At 44.2% G+C, this 16,728-nt stretch overlaps 1 long non-coding RNA gene across 1 annotated transcript in view; it reads left to right on the plus strand.

Moving 5' to 3' along the window:
• LOC120889192 (uncharacterized) overlaps positions 1 to 5,497 on the plus strand; it is a 37,057-nt gene extending 31,560 nt beyond the window's left edge. Inside the window, exons 2-3 of the long non-coding RNA XR_013424693.1 lie at positions 3,267 to 4,165; positions 4,256 to 5,497. This is a non-coding gene — a long non-coding RNA (uncharacterized LOC120889192). The remainder of the gene's footprint in view (positions 1 to 3,266; positions 4,166 to 4,255) is intronic.
• The last annotated feature ends 11,231 nt before the right edge of the window (positions 5,498 to 16,728 follow it).

The following is a 16,728-nucleotide window of genomic DNA, read 5'->3' on the forward strand; positions in this document are numbered from 1 at the left end:
TTCAGTTACTCTAGATCAACTGTAGTCTGGAAATATTAAATGGAAAATTTCAGAAATAAACAATTTACAAGTTTTGAGCTGCACATGATTCAGAGTACTGGGATGAAATCGTGTGCTGGCCCTCTCTGTGAACCATCTACTGGTGCAGTGTATCCACCCTATATACACTACCTGCTCATTAGTCACTAAGTAGCCCTCTCGGTGATCAGACTGACTATCCTGGTATCACAGTGCTTGTGTTCAAGTAACCATATATAGCAGCCTAAGGCTACCTCACTGCCCATGTCATTCCCTCACTTCATCTCACACCATTACAAGAAGGAGAAATGTGGGTTCAGTACAATCAGATATTTTGACAGAAGGAGAGAGACCACATTCACTGAACTTCTGTTACACTATATTATTACAGTTATTTCATTTTACTGTTAGTTATTGTTGTTCAGCTCTTTCTGTCAGTTCTGAAGTCCAGAAGCAAGGTGTCCACAGGGTTGGTTCCCCTGTGGCTTTGAAGGAGCACCTGTTGTTCCAGGCCCCTCTCCAGCTCCTAGTGTTATGTGTGGCCCACTGCCTGCCTCCCCCTTCCTGTGGCCTTCTCCCCACATCTCTTCACATCCTTCTCCCTCTATTTTCCCATCTTCATAAGGACACCAGTCCCACTGGATCAAGGCCACCCTAGTCATTGGAGCTTCATTCTAACTTGATCAGCTATGTCTCCACCTAAGGGCAGATTCTGAGGTGCTGGGGGTTGGAACACTGACATGTCACTTTGGGGAACATGATTCAACTCTCAAGGAGAGGAGAATCATCCATTTGAAGCAACTTGCATATGAATTCACAAACTCAGATGTGAAGAACCAGGACTTTCATAAAACACCTTTACACCTTGACCTCTGCTGACGGCTGAAAGTCTAACCTCTCCGTGAGCCCTCTGCTCTCCTCCCTGAGGCAGACACCAGGGCTTTCATCTCTGTGCTGGGTGGAGCTGAGTGGGGCTCAGACTCCTGTCTCGGACTCACAGTGAGCTCTCATGTTGTCCTCTCTGGCCCCTGAGGCCCAGCACACTGTCCACTTCCCTCCTAGGACTGCAGGCTCTGGAGACCCGGGATTGGCTACTGGGTGAAGACATGCTTGGGATGCAGTCCACAGCTCTGTCTCTACACCACCCTCCCCGGGGAGGAGCTGGGTGCAGGGCAGAGGTGTGGATGGACGCCCTGCTGCTCCCTCACCTCTCTGGGCCTGTCTCTTGGCCTCCCAGAGTCACCTCTCTCTGAAGTGCATTCCCAGGAATCCTGAGGCCAAAGTTCTTCCCTTGAAGGGTCTTTGCCAAGGGTTTAGGCTCCTGGAACACAAGAACTAGGAGGAGGCAAGAACGTGCTGTGTGGCCAGTGGCAGGTCCCCACAGAGACTGGAAGCACAGGATGGTGGTCTGACACCGTCTGAGGTCAGGGTGTGGGAAAGACCCCAGGAGGAGGGAGAGGTTGGTCAAGACCCCTGACCCACATCTGTGCCTGACCTTGACAAAGCACAGAAAACTGGTGACAGCCCTGCACTTTTTAATTAAAATAAGTCTTTTGTTGTAAGAAAATATTTAAATCCATAAATATGCATGCCTAAAAGTGGTATAGATTATGGCCACTATGAATTCAATGAAAGCTCACTAACTCGAACTTATAAAATGCTATTTAATGGCTTCTAGATTCGTCTGATTTATTTTTAAAAATATTCACTAGCAGAATTTCATAGGAACTTTGCTGTCTGCCTAGATAGCGCTTAAACACCTTAACACCTCCAGCCTTCCCCGGGAGCCTGGACTCGGGCGCTGAGCAAGGTGAACGTGGTTCTGATGGTGTTGGATGTAACGCCTGTTCCAAGTGATCAAAGTCTAATGGAATCAAATTGCCCATTTGTCTAATCGTTCTGCGGGTTATTCAATCACAGGTTTTTGGAAGTGGTAGAATCACCACCAATTTGGAGGTTCCTTTGATGCAGGAGCCAATACACTCACACAGGCAGAAATTCATCTTTATACAGAATGTCCAGAAACCGGGCTGCTCTGAGCTGGTGAATCTCCTTCAGATCTCTGGGCACCTAGGGGTTTGCCTAATGCGAGTGCTTAGCAAACCAAAGGGAGAGTATTGTGGGCGATGAAACATTCAGGCGGTGCAGAGGCTTGGCCTCCGCTCCCAGGTGAGCCCCAGGCCCCGCCCGCCCTGCGCCCTCCAGGGCCCCCTGGTGCCTCCAGGTGCAGGCTCCTGGCTCCGGGCGCTGCGGCTTCCCATTAAGATCCCCTTGATCCCGAAGCGCTGTACCATTTAGGCTCCCTGTAAAGCTAAATGAGGTTTCGGCTCCCCGTTGCCCCGGTCATGTTCTGTGCAGAGCAGATACTGGGCCCGGCTCCGGGAGGCACAGGGCCATAAATCATTAAGTGTCAGAGCCTTTTCAAGTTAAATCCCTCTGCTCTCTACCATCGCTCACAGAAGGCCCTGGGAGCGTCAATTATGGAAATGCCTTCCAGTCAAGATTAGAGGTACATTTGGTTATTCATTTACTTTCCGGCTGGAATTGCAATAACTCTATTTCAGGAATCATTTTGCAGAATACTACTTGGTACGATTTTCTTATAAATAAGGACCTTCTAGAATAAATATAAGCACCATATGAATATTTTGGAGGAATTTCGCCCATGAGGAATCAACCAGTTAATACTGATGACGAAACTGAAAGTCACCTGGTTTCCAATAGAATTCCCGTGTCTCAGGCTAGGAGATGGGTGTTGAGAGAGCCTGCTGCCCGCATTGTGCCAGCGTAGTCAGAAGTTGGTTTCTGGTCTTTTAAATCCATGCACCCTAATCCTTCAGCTGTGTGCCTCATAAACCCACCCTATAATGAGCATTTTATTTAAGCCATTTTTAGAGATTAGAACGGAGTTCATTTCCTTCTACTTTTCATTTGTGTTACTTTTAATCCCTTCATTCTATAAACTTAATTGCTATTTTGCTAGTCCCCAAGCAGCTAACCTAAGCCTTCTTTAAGCATTTCTTAGTAATTTTCTTTTAGTTATTTACTACATTTTCTCTTTAGTCAGCTAAATGAAACTTTCAGGATATTTTGTAGTTGAATAAAACTTTCTAGATGAGGCATTTGCTTTTTTTTTTTTTTTTGTACAATGGAACAAATTTTATTTTGCATTTTTCCCTCTTCTAGGAGCTTCAAATAGACGACAGAATGATAGATGCCATCATTAGTAATGATGTGTTTTATCTTAGACAGAACATTCCATGTTACGTCTGAAACAAAACAAATGAGCATCCGAGGCTTCTGCCACCATTTCCACCGTCTCCACAGAATTGGATTCCCATCAGAGTTTGGGGTATCACAGCATCCTCTTCAGTTCTGGAACTAAACCAGGGGAGTTATCTCCTTAACACATTTGTCTGACTACAATTTTACTATTTCAAAAATATACCGGTTATGACAGCAGCAGCTGCAGCAGCAACATTACAAAATAAATAAGCAAATAAACCTAAAAGAACCCATGAGGCCTTGCCCTGCCGAGGGGATATGACTTCATCCAAGGAAGGCTTCAGAGAGCAATTTAATTTTTCATCCATTTATTATTGTCTTGACAAAAATCATAGCCAATGTGAACAAGTATGCCGGAGTCTGTCTCAAGAACCAGCAATATGAACATGGAGATAAAGAGTGATGTCCATTAAATCAGTTGCCGTGGTGAATGCATGGGTTTGGATGGGTTTGGGCATAGTACACATTCATTTAACTGTATTTACAAGAACATAAGGCTTTTCATGCAGTACCTCAAAAAGGTGGGGAAAATGAATTTGTCTGGAAATTACAGGGACTGACTTGGTGAAAACTAACCATGGGGGAGTCCCACGTGAATAAGTCCAGGCAACAGAGCCTCACGAGCATCCTGTCAGGTGTTTAGATTCATTTTCCTGCTCGTGTCTCTCAGTGAAGCATTCCTCTGCTCACCCATGATCACAGAGGTTTTCCTTAACTACTGTGGCTACTAGTTTCCTATCTCATACAGAAGAGAACCATATTACAGAGGCCACGTCACCCACCCAATGCTGTGGTGCCAAGACTTGAACTTCCTGCTTCGAATCTTATCTTCACTTGACAGCACATGCCACCTCCACAACAGGTATTTCTGAGATTTGATTTTTTTTTTAAGTAGGTCGGTTTCAACTTTAGAACCAAGGTTAAGTTGTTTCTCCCCATTCTTACGTTACAGTGGCTTACGAAAGCTTGAACAAGCCAGGAATCTCTACCAAAGAGCTTGTTGGCACCAGTTAAAATCAGTCCCGTGAAAACCTCTTGCTTTCTACTCACCACAATTATGATAAGACTATGAAGTAAGGAAAGGTACAGCTTGGAAGTAAGAGCATTGGCCTTCAAACTATTCGTGTGTCATTGTTCCATAGGTAGCTACTTGAATGTGAGCAATCCTACATGCTAATGACAGTTTGGAATCTAAATGAAGTCTATCCATCTCAGTCTGTTTTCTGTTGCTATAACAGAATACTCAAGACCTGGTAATTTAAAAAGAGGAAACATTAATTTAGCTCATGCTTCTGAAGGTTAGAAAGTCTAACAGCACAGTGCTGGCGTCTGCTGGGTTGGCAAGGGCCTCCTACCTGCATCACAACATGGTGGAGGATACAGCCAGTGAGCCACTCAGATCTCTTCCTCTGCATCACCCCTGAAACATCATTAACATGACTTGGGGTTTAAGTTTTCAATACATCATCTTTGGGGGGACACATTCAAATCACAGCGCCATCCATGTCTCTGTTCCAAACTGAAATGAAAATTACTAACTGTGAATAACTATGGAGCAACAATGTAAAGACCAACAGTTTATTTGTTCACTTTTCAATTGGAAATAGAAGGTTTGGGCTACAGTCTTCTCGGAACGACTGTCTCAACTATCTCATTGGGATCTTGTAAGTTTCACAATCAGATTAAGATAATAATATCAGAGAAAGTGCTTGGAAAATGGTAACAGTCCATTAAAATGTAAAAGATATTGTTACTTTCATCACAGTCATTATTGTACTGTGTTAAAGATAGAACAGCAATGCATATCATGGTATAATAGAGTAGGCTCACTGCCAGCAACTGCCTATGGCGTATTCATCAAGATTCCAGCGTGAGAGAAATCCAGTCTAACCCATGCATGTCTGAGATGGAACTCCCCTGTGTGCAGGTTACCAGGCGCAGGTGTACCCCAGCCACCCAAGCCTGCCACTTCCCTCTGGCTCTGCAACACCTCCCAGTCTAGGCTGAACCCAGAGGATACAAACAGGATGGGGAGGGGGCAGAGGAGCCCTGGAGCCTGCCCATCTCTCCTCTGCCTCCCAGGTCTCCTAAGCCCTGGTCTTAAACCCCAGGGCAACTGGGCTCCTTGTTTCCAAAGGCATTGTTCCTTATGTTCATTTGACTCCTTTTCTCTCCTTAAAATGTACAATAGAAAATTTTATTTTTTGCAAAATAGATTTTGCAAATCTTTTTGCAATCATTTTGTTGCTCTTGTTGTTAATAATAAGTGAAGACACTCTAACACCCACCTCACAGACGGGAAAACTGAGGCCAATTCAGGCACATAAAGCACAATCCCCTCCAGGACCCGGTGCCCAGGCCTGGGACACCTACGGAGTGAAGGGCCCAGTGGGATGTGCTGCGTCCTAAAGGAAGCGATGGTGGCAAAGGAGTTGTCAGTTCCAATTTAATAATTTTACACACATTCTGCCTTGCACATTCTTTAAATATGTATTTATATTCAAGGCAGACATAAAAATCAATGCTTCAGCCTGGACTCCATTCACACCTTGATACAGTTTATAAAAGACAAGGCACCAGTAGAATTAAAAATGTTGTTAACTTCCAAATGGTGCTTTTTGTTGTTCTACGTTTGACATAACTGACCAAATGGGACATGTTCACTTTTAATGTGGTTTTATTTATTTTTCTTACACTATTTCTTTAGCACTTTCTCTTCTCACATGACATGTTAATACATTATTCAGGGCTTTTATGTCTCTGCACTGCAGGCATGATTTCTAGTGTACTGAGCTGCTCTATTTATGTCCAAATGGCCAAAATGTTTTTTATTATTCATTTGTGGGGGCGTTTTTTTTACAAACTCCTGGGAATTTTAACCCTCTAAATCCCAAGATGTCTTGCTGTGTTCCAACCATTTGTCTACACTCTGGCCCTGAGACAACCGCCTACCCACCTCCTGATGGAGGTCCACTGCGTGCACACCCATCCTCGTGTGATGGCAGGGCCAGCTATCCCCTGAAAAGCAGCCGGGACCCTGGCCAGAGCCCCATAACTGCCGGCTTCCACTCCTGATTCCCGATTCTGCGGGGCCAGTGTTTCATTTCTTCACGGTTCTCAGCTCCTTAGGAAGCGGTAGGTTTCTGTTCCCCGGATTTTGTCATTAAGTTCTGTCACCTGGAAGTTCCTGAGTGGTCCCTGGGAGGCTGGAGCGGAGGCTCAGTCCACAGCCCCCTGCAGCCTCCCTGCCCACAGGCCTCCCTGGGAGCTGCTGGAGGATGAAGTCCACTCCGTGTGGGGTAAAATCATAGGGTCCCCAGGGCTGCAGGGCTGCGGGAGCTGGGGACCGCCAACCTTCTGTCTGGGGAGGAAACACGCGGAGGCCAAGGAACAAAACGGGAAGAACTGGGGTTTGTCCTGACCCCTGCCTCCAAGGAGGTCTCTCAAAATCCCACAGCGGCCCCTGTCTGCGCGCTGTGTCCTGTGTGTCCTGTGCTCCAGGTCCCGGCCACGCCCCAACGGCCACCGCACCTGAGCTCCCCTGGGCCTCAATGGAGAGTCCAGCGCGGCCACCCGCCTCTGCACCTCTGCCCCTCGCTTCCCAACTGGGAAAGGCGGAGGAGGACGCAGAGAGGAAGACGCGAAGGTGGCAGCAGCGAGGCCGCCTCTCCTCCCCTCTGTCCCCTTTCCTCTCTCCCTGGCGGCTGGTCAGCTCGTCCTCACAGCCAGGGTCCATGCAGTCACCGTCTTCCTGGTCTGGAGGCCCCCGTGCAGCCAGGCCCACACGGCCCAGGGCCTCCAAGAGCAGGTGTCAGCGCAGAAAACGATGAATTTGGTGACACACGTGAGAAGTGAGGCCGGGCCTCCCCAGAGCCAGGTCCCCAGTGGAGACAGCGCCACAGGCTCCTTCCCCCTCCTCCCCTCCTCCCCGGCCTCCCTCCTCCTCCTCCTTCCTCTCCCCCTCTCCCCTCCATTCTTTACTGCTCTTTCTTTATTGTTTTCTTGTTTTTCTGCTTTTCTTCTTTCCTTTCTTTCTGCCTTTGAATTTCCCTTTTCTTCTTTCTCTTACTCTTTACCAGAAAAGAAGCAAGGAACCTCAGGGTCTGGCAGCTCTCACAGGCTCCTCAGAGGAGAGCTGGGTCTGGTCCACCTGCTGCAGCCTTTAGCAGGCACCTGCTGAACACTCACGGATGCCCAGGCTGTGGGGAGCAAGGGAACCCCGCTTCACTCCAGCCTGGCTCTCCAATCTGTTTCCCCGACTCTTGTAGACCACCCCGTTCTGGTAAAACTGAAGTGTTCTGCGAAGCCAGGGACAAGCCCTGAGTCACTGTCACCTCCTAATGCAGGTCTCCTTGTCTGCAGGAAGGAAGGCTGACAGTAGAGAATTCCATACGTGGCTGCCAAGGGGTGGGACATCTCTCCCTCCTGGGGGTCCTGGAGAGCAGGAATCAAGGCTCCAGCTGCAGGAGACGGGGGTTACCGGGACCTTTGTCCGCCCAGGCAGCTCTGAGTGAAGACCACAGGAGATCCTCTACCTGGTTCCAAAGTCTGGGCACTCTCTAATACAGACGGATTTTTTGATGAAGACAGGGTCTTCCAATAAAAACAATGAACAACTGCTAAGCACTGGTTTCCTATAAAGCACGGCTCCAAATCATTCCTGTGCATTAACCTACTTACGTATGGTATCAATCATATACTTTGAATAATTGATTACCCCTGATATGAATTAAATTGTGTCTCCCTCAAATTCATGTCAAAGCACTAATCCCCAGTGTGACTCCAATTGGAGTAAATGAGGCCCTGAGGATGGGCCCTAACCCTACAGGAAGGAGTTCTCCTAAGAGGGCTCCCTGCACGCACCCAGAAAGAGGTCATGTGAGGACACAGCAAGATGGCGGCCATTCCAGGCCACAAGCCAACTCGGAGGAGTCCTTGGTCTTGGCCTGAAGCCTCCAGAGCTGAGGAAATAAGCCCCTACCGATGGCTTCCTTCGCGGTTGGCAGGTGGCCACCCTCTCACTGTCCCCTCACCTCCCCTTTCCTTACAAGGGCACTTCAAGAGGACCTACCCTCAAGGTCTCATCTAACCCTGGTCACCTCCCAGAGGCCCCATCTCCAAGGACCTTCCCAGTAGGGTCAAGGCTTCAACAAATGAATTCAGAGGTCCAGAGCAAGGTTCTATGTCGATTTTACTTTAAAAGGGAAACTTTTATCTAAAATTTTTTGACAGACCTCCTCTGAGGCATGTTCTCTTAGTTTTAATTAAAAATTGTTAGGAACTTGAAAGAGGCTGAGCCATGAGGATCATAAGCTCAAGGCCAGCCTGGACCATTTAGTGAGACCTTGTTATTCATAAATAAATAAATAAGCAAATAAATAGATAGATAGATAGACAGACAGACAGACAGACAGATAGATAGATAGATAAATAGAACTGGGGAGACAGTGCAAGGGTAGAATGCGGGCCTCGCATGCACAAGGCCCGGGCTCCATCCCCAGCACCACTGATCTTCAGCAACCAGGCATGGACAGGAGTGCCTTGCAGCAGCCTGAGTCTAATGACAGGTTCTAGCACTCCAGAGGATCTGAAGCCCGAGAGGGGAGACGGCATTGATGAGGGAGGGAGGAGCAGGTTCACAGTACCTGCACCCCTCCCATGAGGCAGCAGGGCTTGGTGGGGGCAGCCCTTACAGGGTAGTGAGAGCAGAGTGAGCGCCTGGCTTCCCTGCACTTGCAGGATGCACAGAGGAGACCCAGTCCTATCTCACCCCACCCAGGGCGCTGAGGGACACGCATGGTTGAATTGTCTGGGTACAGAAAGCTACAAAGCAAAGCAGGGCTGGGGAGCACACAGCAACTGGCACAGTGTCCCCACAGAAGTCCCCAGGTCCCACTGGCCAGCTCACGTGCTCCATCGAGTGGCCCTCACCCACGGACAGCGCTCCATTCACCCTGCGCATGCCCCTGCCAACTCCTTCAGGCAGCACACGGGGCTCAGTGGCAGGCGTGACCGTTACCACCAGTGTGACTCCACCAGTTTGGGAGAAGACACACAGCCTGGAGCAAACAGGGAGCTGCCTGGGGAGAATGAACGGCAGCTCCCAGCACCAGACCTGCCTAGTAGGACTGAGAGGAGGCGCACCGTCCTGACCCACTCCCCAAAGCAGGGGAGGTACCCACAGGGAAGTCCCAGGTGACATCCCCAGTCTCTAGTGAGGCTCACTGGTGAAGACTTTCTCCCAAAGACAGTCAGCTAAGATTCACTTTGAAGCAATTATCTCCTTCAAAATCAGAAATGCAAGGACATGAAAAGCTAAGGAAATAGAACTCTAATGAAGGAACAAAAGAGAGCCCCAGCGGTTGACCCACAAGAAATGGGTATCTGTGAAATATTTAATAAAGAATTCAAAATTATCACCTTAAAGAAGCTTAGTGAGCCGCAACAGAACACAAATAGATCAAGAAATTAGTGCAGGAACATAATACATGAAAATTAATTCTGTTAATGAAAATTATAACATATGACCTAAACATTTCAGAGAACTTGAACAACAGACTAGCTGAAGCAGAAGAAAGATTCCGTGATCTTGAAGCTAGATCATTTGAAATTATCCAACCAGAAGAACAAAAGGGAAAAAGAAGGGAAAAACAATGGGTGAAGCCTACAGCACTTAACGAACACCATCTAACAAATTAATGTGCACATTATGAGCTGGACATGGTGGTACCCACTTGTAATCCCAGCAATTCTTGAGGCTGCGGAAGGAGGATCAAAGTTTGAGGCCAGCCTCAGCAACTTAGGCAGTCCCTATACCAGAATAAAAATAAAAATAACCACTTAAATAAGTCTCCCACAGCATGGCAGAGGTCCCAAAGACTACCATAGATGGCTCTCTGTCTAGGATTTTTTTTAAATACTGTTTTGATGAGGAACTAACATTTCCTTGGAGATTCCCCTTGATCTCTTTCTCTGATTCAGTTGACAGTGTACAATTTCCTATTCCCATCGTGGGATAATTTAACGTGCTGGTTAACCTGAGTTTGTCCTGTACTCGTTCTATAAAACAAAAGAATTGGTTGGATTCCCAACAACTCTCTGGGTTCACTAATGTTAGGGAGTCAAGGAGGCCTGGGGCAACAACAGAATGTGTGGGCATGGAGCAGGAGTGGGGCCTTCCAGCCAGGAAGCCGAACACACAAAAGCAAGCTCTAGCCTAGGGTTTACCCTGGGCAGTGGGGGGCGGGGGTCCTGGTATACATATAGGTATATGTAGGCACCTGCACACACACATACATACACAAACAAGCATGCATTAGGAGTATTCCAGAAGAAGCAATAAATGAGAAAAGGGGGGAAAACTTATCTAATAAGATAATGGCATAGAAATTCGCCAAACTTGAAGAGAAAAATGTAAATCCACAACCAGGAAACTTTAAATTTTCAAAATACATTGAGCATTAAAAAGGTCTTCAGTTAAATACATTTTGATCAAAATGCCAAAATTCGAATTTTTAAAGCAAGAAAAAGTAACTTTTTCCATACAAAACAACCTCCACAAGACTATCAGCAGATTTCTCTGTGGAAACTTTGCAGGGTAGGAGAAAGAGACAATACATTCAAAGTCCTGCAAGAAAAATGTGTCAATCAAGAACATGTACCAAAAAATAAGCAAACGAAAAAAATAATCCTGTCATTCCGAAATGAAGGAGAAATAAACTTTCCCAACAAACAAAAGTCAGGGATGTACTCCACCACTAGTCCTGCCTTACAAGAAATGCTAAAGAGAATTTTTAAAGTTGAAATGGAAGAATACTAATTAGTAACATGATAACATATGAAGGTACAAAACTCACTGATACAGATAAGTATACACTCAAATTCAGAATACTCTAGTAAAAGTTGCAAGACAAAAGTATTAAAAACTATACCTCTAATGATTTGTTAAAGGATACTTAATATAAAAAGATATTAAATTAGTATTAACATGAAATGTATGGGACAATAATAGTATGCAGATTTTTGTATGCAATCAAAATTAAACTCTTATCAGTTTAAAACAGATTATTATGTTTTATGTAAGTCTAATGTTAACCACAAATTTAAAAGCCTATAGTGTATACACAAAAGATAATAAGAAAGAAAACATACCATTATGAAAAAACAGTGTTCAAGTCACAAAGAGACAGCAGGAGAGGAAGAAAAGGATAGAAGATCTCTAAAACCACCAATTGAATAGCAACACTGAGTTCTCATCTATCAATAATCACTTTAAATTAAATGTATTAAATTCTTTAATCAAAAGACATGAAAAGAATGTAAGAAAAAAAAAGAAAAGAAAAAACAAGATCTAACTATATGCTGCCTCCAAGAGACTCACATTAGACTTAAGAACACACAGGCTAAAGGTAAAGGATAGCAAAAGACATTTATTGAAAATAGAGCATGAATGATTGCATTTATATCAAACAAAATAAATTTAGATCAAACACTGTCACAAGAGACAAAGAAGGTGATCATGTAATGCAAAAGGAGTCAATTCACCTAGAGGACATACCAACTATAAATGTGCATGCATCCAACGTTAGAACACCTAAATATACAAAGCAAGTGCTAACCAAACTAAAAGAAGAAAAGGAAAGCACACAATAACATTTGGGGAATTCAGTGCCTCACTTGCAATGATGAGCTGATCATCAGATAGAAAACCAACCAAATAGCTAAACACCACTGTAGACTAAATGAACCTAATAGACTTATACAGAATATTAAAGCCAGCAGTGATAGAATAAAACACTCTTCTCAAACATACAGAGAACATTAACCAGGAAAGGTCATCTATTAGATCAAAAAATAAGTTTCAACCAATTTGAAAACACTGAAATTATGTATCTTTTCAATCATTATAAAAGAAAGCAGAAGTCAATAATAAGACTAAAATTTTAAAAATTGCGAATATGTGGAAGTTAAGCAATACATTCTTAAATAACCAATGAGTCAAACAAGAAATCAAACAAAATTTTTTGAAAACTTGAGACCAACAAAAATGGAAATATAAAATACCAAAACTTATAGAATATAGCAAAAAAGAAAAAACGTCCTAAGAAAGAAGAATCTAGCAATAAATCTATATATTAAGAATAAAATCTCAAATAAATAACCCAACTATTGATCTCAAGGAACTACATAAAGAAGAAATAAAGCCCAAAGTTGGTAGAAGAAAGGAAATAACAAAACAATCACAACAGAAATAAATGCAATAGAGACCAGAAAAACAAGATCAATGAATTTGAGTTGATTTTTTTTTTTTTTTGAGACGATAAAACTGACAAATCTTTATCTAGGCTAAGAGAAAAACAGAGAAGACTCAAATAAATAAATCAAAAAGGAAATAGGAGGTATTAAACTTGATACCATAGGAGTACAAAGGACAGCAGAGACGACAATTATATAGCAAGATTGGATAACTCAGAGGAAATGGGAATTCCTAGAAAGATTCATCATACCAAGACAGAGCCATGAAGAAATGGAAAATCTTAACAGACCTATAACAAATAAGGAGACAGAATCAGTAATCAAAAATCTTCTGAAAAACAATTCCAAGATCAGATAGTTTCCTGGATAACTGAAACCCAAATGGAACAGAAATGTCTTACAAACATTTAAATAAAATTAACATCAATCCTTCTCAAACTCTTCTGAAAAGTCGGAAAAAAAAAAATACTTTCAAACCTATCCTATGAAGCCTCCTTTACCACCACGCAAAAGCCAGAGACAAAACTGGCCAGAAAACACACTACCACAAAAGAAAAGACCAGTGTCCCTGAGGGGCACAGATGCAAAAATATTTTGCAAAATACAAGCAAATAGGATTCAGCAGCACATTAAAATAACCACACACCACAATCAAGTAGGATTTACCCATGAGATGCAGGAGGGATCCAACACATGCAAATCAATAACCACTACATACCACAACAATAAAATGAAAGCTAGAAATCATGCAATTATGTAAATAAATATATAAAAAGCATTTGACAAAATTCACCATTCTTTCATGATAAAACTATACTAGGCAAGAAAAAAAAGTCATCAAAAATCATAAAGAAATAAGTAACATTGTTTCTGTTTACAAGTGGCATAATTTTATACATAGATAACTTTAATGATGCCACCAAAAACTTTTAGAAGTAAAAAAAAAAATCAATTGAAGAAAAAAAAATCAACAAATAAAAATCAGTTCCACTAACAATGAATTACCCAAAATAGAAATTAAGAGAACACTTCACAATAGAATATAAAAGAACAAAATACTTGGTAACAAATTTAACAAAAAAATATGAAAAATCTGTATATTGAAAACAATAACACATTGATGAAGAGAATTAAGTAGACATTATTTAAAAAATATCCCATGTTCATGAAAGAAATTATATTATTAAAATGTTCATGCTATCTAAAGAGACCTACTCATTCATTAAATCTCTATCAAAATTTCAATGGCATGTTTTACAATACAGTTCTACAATTCATATGGAATGACAAAAAAAAAAAAATAGTCAAGGCAATCTTGAGCCAAAAGAAGAAAGCTGGAAGCATCAGATTTCCTGACTTTAAATCATAATACAAAGTGATCAAAACAATATGGTACTGGCATAAATACAGATGCACAACCAAAATAGAGAGCCCAGAAATAACCCCATGTAAATGTGGTCAGCTGATGTTCCATAAGAGTGCCAAGGATACACAATGGAGAAAGAATAGTCTCTTAGGTGGTGTCGGGAGCAATGTATATCCGTCCACATGCAAAAGATGAAATTGATTCCTACATCAAACTAAAAAGCTTCTCGACAGCAAAAGAAACAATCAACAAAGCAAAACGGCACTGTAAAGAATGGGAGAAAATATTTGCAAACCATAGAGCTGATAAGGATTAACAGTCAGAAAACACAAGACACTCACACAACCGAGAGTAACAACAACTAAAGCTAAAATAAAAAATGGACCTGTGATAAGGGCGAGGGACTAGTGTGCCTCCTGGGGTCCTGGTCCCACCAGCCTGGCTGATGCAGAAGTGAGGAGGGTGGGTGTTCCTCGGATCATGGGCACCATAAGCCAGCGTGGTTAGGGGACCCTTTCTGACCCTCTGACTGCCACAAGGCACCAGGGCTTGGGAGGACCTGCACACCCAGGTTAGGTGGCAGGAAAGCAGTAGGAAATGCTCCCATTTAAAGAAATCTGAACCATGTTCAGCCAGAGGAAGAAGTTGTGCTCCAGTGGTGTGCAAAGTGTCAAAATGCATCTTACTGTCCTGCATAACTAATTAGAACAGATTAAAAATTTAAAAAAAAAAAAAAGAAAGAAATTCAAGTGGACAGAAAGAACATGGTCACATGAGTTCTTCAATGATCCACTGAATTTGTCATCTCTGGAACATGTTCTGAAGACTGACGGGGGTGTGATGAAGCCACCTCTGCAGAACAGGATTTGACCCTTATCTTTCCAGTGTCCCAGGATCCTGTCACCTGACCCACATCCAGAATGCCAACATAGGACCTTTTCCTCTGGCTAAGTTCTGCAGAGGCTCCCTCCTCACGGCCCTGGAGCCACATTTCCCAACTTTAGCAAATTCAAAGAAAACCTGTAGATTTACATAAGACTCCAAAAACAAAGCTTCTGATTTAAGTCAAAAACAAAGTCGCTTTCTATGCCAAAGCCCTGCAGAAAAGTTAAAGGGAGTCGAGTGTAGCTAAAATACTCCAATGAGGGCTTGAGGAGAAAGGCTGAACGGTCGTCCTGGGCCTCCCTCTCACCAGAGGCGGGAGGAGGGGCTCTGGGAAGTCAATCACTATTTCAGAACCTGGAACAGGACATTTCGGAACAGGGAGCACATTCCAGTTACCTATTTAACTTTAATAGCAGGGTGGAGTGGCTAAGACTGGAGCACCCTTCTCCAGCTGTGGGAGATCCACGCTCCACGCTGCCTTGCTCTCTGCAGTTGCCCAACTTTCCCATAGGAAGTCACCTCTCTGCCATTCTTTCTGGCTGGGGTTCTGGTCATTCACAGCTGAAGGGAGGCCACAGGAATGGGTAGGCCAAGCCGGCCAAGTCTCTCTACCATTGTCTCACAACATGCACCAAGAAGTGGCACGGGCCCAGCTGAGCTGGAGCTATCGCCTGGACTTTTCAGTAAGTCTGCAGGATGGAATTTTTCCTCTTTCCATTGAGTTTGCTAAACTTAGAAAACATGACTCCAGGACCATGCGGAGAGATCCACTGCAGAACGGAGCTCAGAGGAGCTGAGCAGGGTGGAGGAGGGACGGAGGTATGAAGTCGAGAGAAGACCAGAATAACCTCCTACTTTGCTCAACTTTTAGTTACTTGCTTTTCTTTGGCTTTAAAAGAGGTCACACAGTGAGCAATATAGCATTAGGTGCCCTCTGACTATGCTGTAGAGGATACCTCTGTCGTGTGGTGATGGTGACCATTGTCTAGGTTACTTTTTAGGATGTGCAATCTGCTCCTGTTGAAAGTGGCAGCTCCTCACTCAGGGCTCTGCAGGTGTCAGGGAGGGGACCTTTTGCTGTGAGGAGGCCTAAGGCTGTACCTTCAGATCCCACCAGCCCTACTCCTAAACAAGCATCCATGAAGAGCCATGAGGATCAACTCACCAGGCACAGACCACTGATGAACTCACCTCCAATCAAGTTCCCCAGACCTCAACTCATCCTGCTCCGAAAGTAGCCTCGACCCTATCCTCAGGGAGGTGGATTTATCTCTTGGTCTCCCGCCTTGGTGTTGACCACCTTGCAAATAAACTGTGCATCTTTTGCAAAACTTGTCATTGTGGTATTGACATACTGTGCAATGGGCCAGGTAGTAAGAGCCCCTCCTGGGCTCTGGCCCCCATGCTCAGGGACTCCTTTATTCCCGTGAATGATCAGCTAGCTTTCTCCCATTCCCAGAAAAGTGCCATGCTCCCTTCTCAGCTGAAGCTAGGCATCTGCTCCAGTTGGCTTGGGTTCATCTCCACATTTCCCAGTCCTTTCAGAGGCCACTCGCCTAAAGGCTGGACCTTTAATAGGGAAGGACACAATATTTTTGATCAGTGGCAGAATATGAGCAAAGTGATAAATTCAGCAGCTAAATGTGGAAAGACTGTAGATATGATGAGTTCAGAAAGACTTAGATTTAAAAATCCTGGGCACTAGAGGTCTACACGGGGGACAGAGATGTCAGATGCATGGTGCTGGGGCCTGGCTAGCATGGACAGAGTGACAGAGCACTAGGAAGGGAGGACTTTCCAGAAACTGAAGTCTGCTTGGCTTTCTTTCTCCTCCTCCTCCTCCTCTCCTCCTCTCTCCTTCTCCTCCTCTCTCCTCCTCCTCCTCCTCCTCCCCTCCTCCTCCCCTCCTCCTCCTCTCC

Source organism: Ictidomys tridecemlineatus, chromosome 8, assembly GCF_052094955.1.
Source record: "Ictidomys tridecemlineatus isolate mIctTri1 chromosome 8, mIctTri1.hap1, whole genome shotgun sequence".
In the NCBI taxonomy this organism is placed as follows: domain Eukaryota; kingdom Metazoa; phylum Chordata; class Mammalia; order Rodentia; family Sciuridae; genus Ictidomys; species Ictidomys tridecemlineatus.